Source organism: Plectropomus leopardus, chromosome 24 (genome assembly GCF_026936395.1).
Source record: "Plectropomus leopardus strain MGB_pleo_1.0 chromosome 24, ASM2693639v1, whole genome shotgun sequence".
In the NCBI taxonomy this organism is placed as follows: Eukaryota; Metazoa; Chordata; class Actinopteri; order Perciformes; family Serranidae; genus Plectropomus; species Plectropomus leopardus.
Genome location: NC_142199.1, coordinates 5,910,443 through 5,923,106, shown reverse-complemented (window position 1 = coordinate 5,923,106; position 12,664 = coordinate 5,910,443). Strand labels below are relative to the sequence as shown.

The 12,664-nt window shown below is 40.3% G+C and overlaps 1 protein-coding gene across 8 annotated transcripts in view; it reads right to left on the bottom strand.

Moving 5' to 3' along the window:
- hecw2b (HECT, C2 and WW domain containing E3 ubiquitin protein ligase 2b) overlaps positions 1–12,570 on the bottom strand; it is a 39,019-nt gene extending 26,449 nt beyond the window's left edge. For 2 of the 8 annotated variants that reach the window (XM_042513301.2, XM_088074650.1), the window contains exon 1: positions 9,782–10,326. The gene's annotated coding sequence lies outside the window, so the exon portion shown is untranslated. Of the gene's footprint in view, positions 1–940; positions 1,015–9,781; positions 10,327–11,252; positions 11,359–12,416 lie in introns of those variants that run through there. The other 6 variants (XM_088074645.1, XM_088074648.1, XM_088074649.1 and 3 more) reach the window with 6 other exon arrangements.
- Between the last annotated feature and the right edge of the window lie 94 nt (positions 12,571–12,664).

Genomic DNA, 12,664 nt, shown 5'->3' with positions numbered 1-12,664 from the left:
GTTACATTCCACTTTCTGAATGGATACAAATAAAACGCTAACATGTCGACCTTTCCAAGCATGCACACACACGACCTCTCCTGTTGATTTTCCCTCTTCTTCCTTGCCCTTTTTTCAGTCATTGCTGTCTCGTGCATGCGCGCGCGCACACACACACACACACACACACACACACACACACACACACACACACACACACACACACACACACACACACACACACACACACACACACACACACTCTACAGTTGCCATGGTGAGAGGTGATTATGCCAAACCGCGTCTCAGCTTCCGCACCAGTCACGTCAGACCTACTGTTCAGCCGCCACTCCCCTCCTTCCTCTCTTCTCTCCACCCTTCTTACCATAATAAAACTGACTGAATGTGCACTCACACACATGCATACCATCCCCCGAGGCCTCTAAATTAGCTGTGCAATGTGCTGCTGATAGAGAGGTAGAGGGAGAGAGAAGAATACAGAAAAATGCTGAGAAAGAGAGAGGGAGAGAGAGAGTAGGTGAGCTAGACCTAAATAAATGTTCGAAGTAGAAGAGAAAGAAACGAGACGCAGTGTCGATTATAGGGGATTTTAAATGCCCAAATTCTTGGGTTAAACTTGCATAATTTTTTAAGGGAGCACTTAGCTATAAACACAACACTTACTTATTATCACATCATGATATGGATAACACATCGTCAAGGATTTACCTGCTGACACACTGCAAATACAGGGCAAAATGACGAGGGTTGCAACTAACAATTATTTTCATTATCCAACAATCAGACAATTATTTTCTCGATTATTTCATTCATCACTTGGTCTATTTAACACAGAACAATAAAAAATTCATTTAGCCAAATTTGATGTCATTACATCATTATTATCATCATCATCATCAATACAAAAGCCATCTACATGCAGCCATCAGCAAACACTCACCCTCAGATCCACTGATTTACTAAACTGTAGGCTGTTGTCACTGTTTGAATGGACTGCAGCATGTGAGGCCAGCCCTATGAATGAGAAAGGCTTTCTGTTACCGAGTGAGTGAGTAAAGAAGCTTCAGCAGTGGACGGTGTGAGTGATGACGCAGGTGTTGGTGTGTCTGCACTGACAGTTGCTCTTTTAAAATGTAAAGTTACTGAAAGGGAATTGTCAAGCTAACTCTAACTATCAAGTTGCTATATAAGTAAAATCTATAACTAAATGTTTCATCCACACACTCACAGCGTAGGAAAGCACTTTGCTATCATCAGACGAGTGAAAACTTGTTTTTTGTAACTACTGTAATGTTAGCATAAAAGCAATGCTCATAGGACGTTTTAAAAACTATTGTTCTCAGCAGAACTTGGCTCCAACAACAGCTGATGAGTTGAAGAGGGTTGTGTTGTGTGTACTGTTCTTCACTTTAACATGCATTTACATGAATATTTTTGGATGGACCACAACAGCGGGGCAAAGTCTGTGACTAAGTGAATGCCACCACTAAGTGCTTCAAATTAAAAGCCCTGTAGCATTTCATAAACGGTTCAACAGTATGCTAGATTTTGATCTGGTCTTGTCATAATCATTGCATCATGTAACAGAAGTTTTAGGTCTTTAAAATTAAGCAGAAAAGCAGCATATGACAACCAAAGTATGTAAAATTGCTGAAATCAATTTGAAAGTTGACAATGGCAGTGCGAATCTCCGCAGGTGCACCATGCCTCTAAAATGACAAACATTGTCCAGGCGTTTCTGTCGCAGCAGCTTCAGACTATATTCCACTGACAACACAATGGAAACTCTTATTCACAGGAACACTATAAAAAACCACCAGGAAATAGTCTTTTCGTAATGAGACGTGTCTGATGACCTGTGTCGAGAAATACAAACTGTCCACAATTTACTCATGAAAGTTGTCTAGAAATAGGCTCATTTTCAGAGAAAAAGTTGAAGAAAAGTTGCAAAGCCCTTCCTGTCTGTCCCATTATAGGCATCCAACAATTACAAGTCAAATTTGAGTTGGAGAAGCAGTGTGACACATCATTTTAGCATTTTAACAAAACACACACACAGACACACACACACACAGAAACACTCACGCCCACACATCTGGACAGATTTATAAATAGCTCAGGGGAGAGGTCAGTGCTAAGCATGGTGCTGCTGGCACAGTTTAAAGCCACTTGTGCCCAAATAGCTGCCACAAACATTCTCTCTCAAAACTTCTCTCTCAAACACAAACACACACACACACACACACACACACACACACACACACAGGTACAAACTCCTAGAATTGTGCTGAATGTCTGCTTGCTTTGTAAAAACAAGTACACACTTGACTCTCTTCTCCTCAGAAAACACTCTAAAAGCAACAGTACACTCCATCCTGAGCGTCAAACTACAACTGCTGCACAAAAACAACAACAAACACACAACGCTGCCTCTTGTCTTTATAAAACTAATCAGAAATGCACACACACACACACGGGCACGTGAAGCTCTCAGGAGGTAAGTGTCCTTGATCCAGCAGCAGGATTAAAACAGAGAATGGGGGGGATTAACTGTTGACAGAATGCCTTCTCTAATCTGCTGCATTACCACACGGCTTCAATCTGCAGCTGCAGCCCCGGCTGCCTCTGCAACTGGGTTTCAGGTTTTGGGAGGCATTTAATTATTATTTTCAAGGTGTCTTTTCCTACATAATTACGCTTGAGCTTGTATTCAGTGGATAAGTTATGTGAGTTGTACTGGGTCACTTGATTTCTGTCTTTCTCTTTGGAATAACCTAATTCTCAACTGTGGACATACCTGTTGTCCCATACTGACAAGAGGGTCACTGGACCAAAATGTATCTTAATGAATTTGCTGTAAGTGTGACAGGGTGTGGGAGCTTCTGTGATCTGTCCTCCTACACACCTGTCGCCAGTGGTATAATGTTACTAAGTACACATACTGACGTACTGTACAATTTTAGGTACTTTTTACTCTTTAACAGCTGTCTGACAGCTTAAGTTACTAGTTCATATCCCTCCTGCCCAGTGAAAACCTTGCATCTATACATTTGGTGGTTTTGAATGTGAATGTTTCTGATACACAGAAGGATTATGTGTTCCTTCATGAACTGAGAAAATTCTCTTACTTCTTAAGCTAAATAAATTACTTAAAAACTCTCTCGGATTAGCTGGGAAGTGCATCGTCATACAGCTGAAAACAGGGCTAAGCACAGCAAAAATGCTCAGCTGCAGGTCAAAGTCCAGTATTTCCAGTATTTTACTTAGGCAAAGTATGTGTGCATTTTCAGCAAAACTGAGGCCACTTTCAGTGTGAAAACTGAAGGTACTCACTGAAGAATAATGGCCCCCTTGGTATTATGAATTATGGTAAATTATGGCAAGGCCGTTAATGATAATATATTTTTCTGTAATATACTGTTAGTTTTGGTAGATTTATCCACAAATCACCATCATATTCTGCAAGCTCATCATATATTTTGAATGTCAGTCAATATTTGAAAATATTTCTATTAAAATATTTAATGTATTTCTAATTTTGGTTTCCGATGTTGCATGTTTCTCTTATTGCAGACACTGTGTATATAATTATTTACATTCACCAAAAAGCACCATAACAATCTGAATTTTTAATTATTATTGTATTTTCATATTATACTATTTTTTTTATTTAATGATGGACAACTCATCGTCATCATGGTAATGAAATGCCGCCTCTTGTGCAGCAGAGTGATAAGACAACAGGTCTGTCAGTGCAATGAGATCATTTGCTGCCTCTCTATTACTGCCAACACTAATTTAATTTACTTTTGGCATTCAGTCTGGCATTGAAGGTCACATTTAAAGGCTGAGCTATTAATACATGACCTGAAATGAATCCTCGACCCTCCACATATCTCCTCCCCACTCTCCACCTACCCGTAACTGCACCCCCTGTCCTCTCCTCTCCTTTCTATCTCATGCATACTCCACAAGACGACCTTTGACCTCAGTCAGCCTGGCTTTTACAACCAAGCATTCCACATTAGGCATGGTCATCGAACTCTGCAAATACTCAATGCTAAACTTCTTTGAGCGTCAGCCAGCACCAAGCACTAAATTCATTCCCAAATACAACCCAACACTGAACTTAGATTTGAATTCACCTCACTATTAGCATTAAGTAAACACTGATAAATACAGTTACTATAATGATACTATTGTGCATATTTTCAAGACAGGATGAAACCATTTTGGACATAATTATGGAAAAAACATCCGTAAGAACTACTGCCAGATTTCACTCAAACCAAGTAGCTTAGCCATCAGCACTTATATAACAAAGCTTTAATCACTGAGCTACGTCACTGGAAATAGGAAAGAAGTCCCCGTCTAGTTGATATTAAGTGAAATGACATTTGGGTCTGTTGGTCATAAGATCTAAGTTGCTGTGTGTCGAGCCTTTTAAACTCAGTGCCCTGTCAGTCTCTAGAGAAGAAGAAAGGCTGATTCACTGAGCGGCAGTAGAGCTGGAACTATTAGTCGATTCATTGATTGATAAAAAATAAACAGTAGCTAATTTGATAATTAATCAAAAATAGATGCAGGCTTTAACTGGTGGCTGCCCTCTTTATCTTTGCGTCTTATATGACAATAGGTGACGAACTGATCAGTGATATTAAAATAATGGATTCAAGGCTGTTTTTAACATTGTGGCTCAGCCAATCATAATCAGGGACTGAAACTATGTGTTTGATGATATCAATTTTAGATCATGCAATATGCTGTGAAAGGATGAAGTAGTGGACTCTTAAAGGAGCAGCGTGTAGGATTCCCTGGATTTACTTCTCCTGGTTAGAATTCCTCCAGTGTTCAGGAGGTTTAAAGCAGGAGACAAATTATCCAAAGGTCTCCTCCTCTCTCCTCCTGAATAAAGCAGTTTTAGATTTCAGATAAGTGTTTCTCAGATGCTGTTTGGCTCATCAGAGACGGGCCGAACAGCATCGTACCTGCATTCTCTCCTTTTTGCTCTGAGAAAAATTAATATCAAGATGTTCAGGTGTTTTTTTTACCCGGAGCCAAATTAGCAAAAGAGGACTCTTCCTTCCTTTCACATTATAAAATCTGTGTTTTTCCAACACAGCTCGTTGTAGATGGGCTGGAAATTACAGTTGCCAGCACAAAAATGCAACTGGCTCTATCTAAAGCCAGTGTTTGTCCATTCTGGGTGAAAAATTGAATGTGCAACATGGCCGACACTTTGGACGAAGACCTGCTTCCTATGAAAGGCTCATTCTAAGGTAAGAGAAACACAGCAATTCTTATTTTCAGGTGATTATACACTATTTGAAATATTGTTATTTTATTATATTTAATCTCTGCCAATATCTCCCCCTGAATTCTACAAACTAAACCTTTAATACTAACTCAACTATTGATACTGAAATACAATAAAACAGACTGTAATTTTTTCCCTGGGATCAGTTTGGCATGTGGTGCAATGGGCACTTGCATTTCTGTTCCATATCAAACTGACAAACACAACAGGTAAATATTCCTAATGCAATCATACTAAGGATGTCTTTAAATTTAATGAAGTTGCAGCTACTGTATGATGGATGAAAGGATAGCAGCGTCTGGTTATCAGACACAGTCAAAGCCATGACAGGATCTTGCAATAGCTCATAATATATCTCCACACTTGTCCCTTGTTGAACCACAGAGCTGTGAAAATGTGCCATCAGAGGAAAACGAACACAGCGTGACTCTCCACACTAGTCCTCTAGTTTGCATAGATTTACCAACCCCCCCTTTGCAGAATGTCGTGTTGTACTTCCGCTTCAACAGACTGCAACTATGTACAGGCTGGACTCAGTAGGAGGAGGAGGTAAGTGGGGAGGGGGCACTGGCGCCGTGCTATCGCGCCGTGCACACTCACACATACACAGGTAGAGTCGCACACACATAAATGCTTTCACTAACACACACACAGATGGAGGAGACAGTAAGTGGATTGATGGAGTGTGTAGACTGGATCACTGAGCTGACTCATTACTGCCCTACTGCCCCGCCGTCTCTAAGACTCTAAGTGCGTGTGGTCATCTGAGCAGGGTTTCAATGTGTGAGATCAGGCGCTATAATGTTGAAGGTGAGCTACTGCAGTGGCAGGGCTACCCCATTACCTTAAAGATAAATTCACTGATGTTGTATTCTTGTCTCTAAATCCCCAAACGTCCTTCCAGCTCACTGCTCACTGTTTCATGTGGTAAACCACACAAATACACGGCAGGAGAAATGGAAACACGTGTCAAAAACTGTGTCTAAGCTCAACCTAAACAAGTGCGTGATTTAAAGTTTCAATTGTCCCGTGCTGTTTTTGTTGTCCACTTGGGGACAGTGAAAAAAGCCGGGGACAGTTCGACAAGTCACAAACATTGACTGTAATCACCTCATAAAGTTGTTATGGCTGATGTGTTATCCAATTTACACACCTGCAAGACACAAAGCAACATTAATATTCATTTAAAGCCATGTTAGCGTCCACCCAATAAATTTAAGTCCAATATTTACTCTCTTTTAGGCCGTAATCAATTTTCACCAACAAACTTTAGTAATGGTTTTTTTGTGATATCATTTTGTTGTCCCCAGTCAAACAATAAATCACTACATTCACTGTTTTCCATGGAGGCTTGCAATACAGTTTTTTTTCATGAATTCAGCGCAACACATCATGACTGATTTACATATGGCCACTAAGTGGGTGAAATATTCCTTTAATACAGCTTTTCAGTACCAGTTCAAAAGAAAGATGAGCGTCTGTATTTTTGAGGATACTTAAAATCAGAACGTGTGGATTGCTGAATACCCTGTAATACCCTGTTATATCGTGATGCCCAAATCTACATGTGTAATACAAAAATCGCACTCTTTCTCGGAACCCATGTGTTATCATCTGCCGACAATAAACGACAGAGATTACCCGAGCAGCAGCTTCAAGTCTGCGGGTTATTTATAAATGAGACTTTGTGACTAAATATAAACACAACCCAGTGAAAACAGACCCAGGCACCAACATCAATACACTGTCAGCCCGTGGTGGCTAGTAATGCTTATACGCTCCAAAACCTGGGTTTGATTTGGTCTTACTTTCATCCTACGCTAAGCCCAAGGAATGATGGGTAGAGGAGCATACACAAGTGTTTCCTATAAAAACGAAATGTTTGTGGGCTGAACAGGAGGAGTGTTTGATCCCTCTGACTCGAAAACTCTCTCCTGAAATCAAAATACTGCTGATGTTCTTTTAGGTGGGGCAGTGCCTGAGTTATGTGCCTCTACAGAAAAGGCTGCATTATTGAATCACTTAAGTGTCTGACAGCTTGAAAGCTGAACTGGGCAAGATTTATAAGAAAAAATAGTGTTATCAGCCTAATTAAATCACAAAGTGGAGCTCCAGTAGAGAGGGCTGACCCAGTCCCTGAAGAGATGCCAGAAATGTGTCCTATTTGCCCAAATAACACTGTGGTGTTCGGATGGTACACTTCTCTGCCTGCGGAGAGACACAGCCAGACAGGAGGGCAGAAAATAAACCGTCCCCTGCTAACTCTGTCAACTCACAGGATTCCCAGTTGGGTGTTACGTAATACGGATGACAAATTAAAGGTCTATTAAGTTACATTTACTCGTATAAATTTAGAAGAGGCTTCTGAGATAGGACCACTGTCACACATGTCGTAAACGCACACACACTGAGTCCTGAAATAGCTGTAGCGTGATTGGAGAACAATGAGGCGGTCCTGTCAGAGGCGACAGCTTCCTGTCCCCTACACGCCCATCACATTCCTCTGTGCCAGTTTGTGTGTCTATGTTTGTGTTTCAGTGAATTCTTCTACTCCTGCAGACCAAAGTGCCCGCTCCAATCTGACAGACATGACAGTGCTCCACCAACCAAAGACGTTTGATTCTGTGTGTGTTTGAAGAAAAACGACTGGTTGGGGGTTAAAGCAAACTGAGGATATGACATGTGAAAGATGTGGGCGTTTGGGTTTACAGAAAGACGACAGGGTTGCATTTTGCATTTTTGGGGCAAAGTAAATAGCAGGATATCTCAGCCTCTGCTGCTTTACTTTAATCATTTTCTAAAATCTGTCAGAAGTGCCAAACAACCTCACTAAACCACCACTTTATACTTTTATTTGTCACTTCCTGTGGGAAGAACAAATCCCCTGTCTGAAATTCAGATCGAAGGGCCGGGGGGAAGAATAACAAAAATCATATATTATTCATATAACATATATCCATAACTATGTTTTTATTAGTTTGTTTTACAAAAAAAAAAAATTCTAGAGCTTTAACCGACTCAAAATTATTCAGTCGAACCAGATTCTGCAATTCAATACGAGTATTCAATGGTTCAAGGTTTTATTCCATAAAAAGTTTTAAAGTTTGAAGTTTAGAAGGACGTTCAGTGTGATAATATAGCAAACTATGTAAGAGCGTTTACGACAGACTGGCAAGGCAAAACTGGCATCTACAAAAGCCAGGAACTATGTCGTATTAAGCTGCAGTGAACTGTAAATTCACCACTTTTAACCCTTCGCTGCTGCCTTGCCAAAAAGAGTGAAAGTCAAAGGACTCAATGTGCAGCAAAGTCAGGTGATACAAAACATCTCCAGAAGCACACCATGATATGTTACCTCACCCCTAAGTAACACCTATTGGCACATACAGTAAGTGCCTAATAGAGGTTTTTGTGAATTGATTAAGTTGCATATGGAGAATTTGTTAACATACACAGTATGAGTGCAATTTTATCCAAGATCAGATTAGAAAAGGTCTTTTCAATGTATCAAGCAGTTTAATTCATGGAAAAGCACAGGGAAGAATGCACTGGTGATGAAAGTGGTATCAAATATCAGGTCAATAGTCATAGTAGTCAAAAATAGGCTTAATACACTTGAGAATCTATTGGAGTGCAATGCTAAGATGTAGCATGACACCAAAACCTGCTCTAGTGTCAAAGAGGAAAAAGATAAATGATATAGCTCCTGAATTATCCAGCATCACTATCACATGCTGCAGGATGCTACACATCCAAACTAAAATGTCATTTTGTTTGGCAGAGGCAATGCATCAGACTATCTGTTTTTAGTGATAAACATGTATCTACAAGAGGAAGACTGATGTATTTTCATTGTTTGCCACAGATCTGGGGCAAACACAATGAGGAGCACCAAGATGACCTGCCAATCAATGCCTGCCAAATTTAACCTCAGCCTACACTGTTGTTTATTACACACAGATTACAATCAGTTTCAGATCCTACATAAAGCTATTAGGGAGGAAACAGGAGATGAGCTGCCCTGTTATTCTGGGCTTGATCTGATTGTATGAGCAGAGCACACTACAGCTCTTTGATAGTGTGTGTGCAGCTTCGAATCACTGTTGACTTTTCGTTTTTTGCATAAAGCCTCCTTTCATTCTGACAGCGACACACGATGCTGAAGATGTTATTTTTGCTTTGTTGTTGTTTCTATCAGGCCTGCATTTGTCACTGTTGCTCATGCGCTCGCCATAACACATCAAAGCATGACTTCATTGGCTCACAATACCAACCGAGTCGGAGGCAGCTCCTATAGAGCTGCAGACAGATTGATGTGTGAGAAAAATTTGAGAATTTGCGTGTGCGGAAAATGTCAATTTACAGCTCGATTGCAACATATGGGGCAGCCAGATTCACATCACAGTCAAGTGTGCAAAAATAAACTGTCCACAATGACATATACATCAAAGACATCACACTTACCGTTGCTACGGCGATTTAGACGTCGTTGACGACCACACCTGCATGCAAGAAAAATCCCCGAAGAAGTCGCTTAATTATGGACGACGGACTTTCATACGGCCCGGGCACCACCGACCCTTCACCAGGTTCCAAGCGGGATCCAGTGCTCCACAGCCCGGGCGCAGCGCCGCTGCTCCTCGGTAGTCCAGCCTCCTGTCAAAACGAAACCTGATTGTATTTTATTCCCGTTTTGAAATCATGGTTGCAGTCTCTTCGTCGCCACAACGTCGTTTACTTCTCCGCGATGTTGCCAGGCTGGGTAGAAAGACGCGTTCATATCTTATTTATTTGGCTGGACCACTTTACATCCGCCTCCCCGTTTCCGCCGCTTCACAGACTTCACTCCCATCTGGCTGCCGCTCCGCCATGCTGGAGGGACATAAAACCAACCGCATTCTGCTTAAAACAACATATTTCCTCTAAATGCTGGTTAGGAACTTTTTTTTAAGAAGCCAGGCCTTGTTGCGGGAGTCCATACTGACCGAGCTCAGCATCAAAATAACTGATTTAACACCTCCCACCACCCTCCCCTTTGTGGATCACGGGTTCCCAAACTGGGGTTCGTGGATCTTCAAGGGGTCGGAGCTAACACTAACCAAGGTGCCCAGTTAGCTGTAGGTTCAATTTGTTTTGGGAAGTCAGATTACTGAGTGTCTAGTTGTAAATCTCATCTGTAATGTCCCCTTAAGTTGGATTTCAAACTGGGAAGGTGAGACATGCTCTTTGAGGTAAGCCATGGGATGTGACATATGCACAATGTACCCGGAGCTGCAATGTGTGGAGGGTTACAGCAGACTGCACAACTAATAAAAGGATTTTGTCCACTCAGGCACTCTTTTGCTGCACTGTTTTTAGCATCCCTGTGTGCACCGTGCCTGAGAGAACGTTTTGGGTATGCTTTAACGGATGGCTGCCAATATACACTTGAACATTTTCATATAAAATCATTTGTTATGGTCTTTCATTAAATACCTTTTCAGCAATTGCAACATTGTAATTCTCATCCACATCTTTTAAAATATCTATCAATCCAAGGCCAAGTTTGAACACCTCACTGCGCATATGTTGTACTCTGATGATATGATACTAAATGACACTGATTTTTTCTCGTTTTCACCTCCATGGTTCCCAGTCAGAAATTTCGACTGAGACACCCCCTGAAGTTGGATTTCTGATTGGGAAAGTGGGAGGAACCTCACCAACCTCAAAATTCAAACTGGCTGCTTCTTACATCAACACTAGTGAAAGCTGCAGTAATACACTGTTAAAAACCACTTCTATCTTATTTGTGTCATCAAATTGGTCCTGTAGAAATTCTATCTGTGTACATGTTGCTACATTGTATTGTATTGTATTGTATTGTATGCATTTGTATGTGCAAAATACAGCATAATGCATTTATAATCAACTGGTATTGTTAACAATGGCTAACCTGGTTGGAACTGGTAATGATAACAGCATCTTGGTTTCCGACCCATTGCACTGGAACATGGTCAACTCAGGTGTGATGTCATTGCCACCTCTGACCTCTGAGGTAACTGGAAGACAGCATATGGTCATCCCCTACTCTGCATCAGCACCTGTGACTGGAAGACAGATGTCTTCCCAAATATCTGGAGACTCTTGGCAGGACACAGACCGACAGTTACTATACCATTATGTAAATATCATATGAGAGAAATATTAAAAACTAACTATTGCACCACAAGAAAAGAATGTACATAAATGATATGACTGATAGTGCTAAGATGATATTGGATACACTATATGGGGTATGACATCAACAAAATCATGAACACTTTAAAGTTAAATTGGATTACTAGATTCAAACAAAAAGATATGGGAGAAAAAAGAAATTATGAACTAGAATGTGGTATTTAACCCTTTAGGTAGACACCAAGTTTCTTGTAGAAGCCTTTCAGAAACTATTTAACTCCTTGAACACTATGCAAATTGATTTATTTTTTTTTCTAAAACATGTAAAACAAATAACCAACTAAGCAAGAGATTTCCCACAAATTTCAAGAAATTAGTAAAAGGTGACAAGAAAATTACCTTAAAATTAGTTTTAAAAACAGAGGAGGATTTTAAGACAGGGAAAATGTCCAGAAAACAATATTTAATTACGATGATTTTAAATTTAAAATGACCGTGTATATATATATATATATATATATGTGTGTGTGTGTATATATATATATGTTTTGGGTTTTTTTTCCTTCAGCATGGTTTAGAAAATTGTTTTGTTTTGTTTTTTTACTTTTTTGTGCTTATTTTCAGGTAATTTTCTTGTAACTTTTTTTTTGCTCATTTTTGGGCTATGTCTGCTTAAGTTGCTTGTCGCCTTTTCTCCATGTTTTTGAAAGAAATTAAACCATTTTGCTCAAACAGTTGAAGTTGTACAGTATTTTCAGCTCACTGTAAATTGCTAAACTGTATCACATATGTTCTAATCCAGATATTTTAGGATTTCTAGTGTAATATTGTGCAGGGCTTAAAATACTAAAGTGAGAATAGTCTCATGTTTTTTTCAGGATTCAGGAGGCAAAGCTTTGTCAGTTTCTATAATGTCTTTCTGAAGAATATAACTGCTTACATTATTCAGTGCCCGGGGAAGAGGGCTCACAAACGAAGCCCCACCCCCTTCCACCAGTAGGCCGTCCTGCCGCTGGCCCTGGCCTAGATGGAGTGCAGTGACCCAGGGAGGAAACATGATGGAAGCAGATGGTTAGGGTAGGGGAGAGGGAGGGATTTGGCAAATAATCCGACTGCCTTAATCCCTGCAACAACAAAAGAAAAAGTCTGTCCTTTCATCTTTTTGTCACATTACTGTAAAAAACAAAA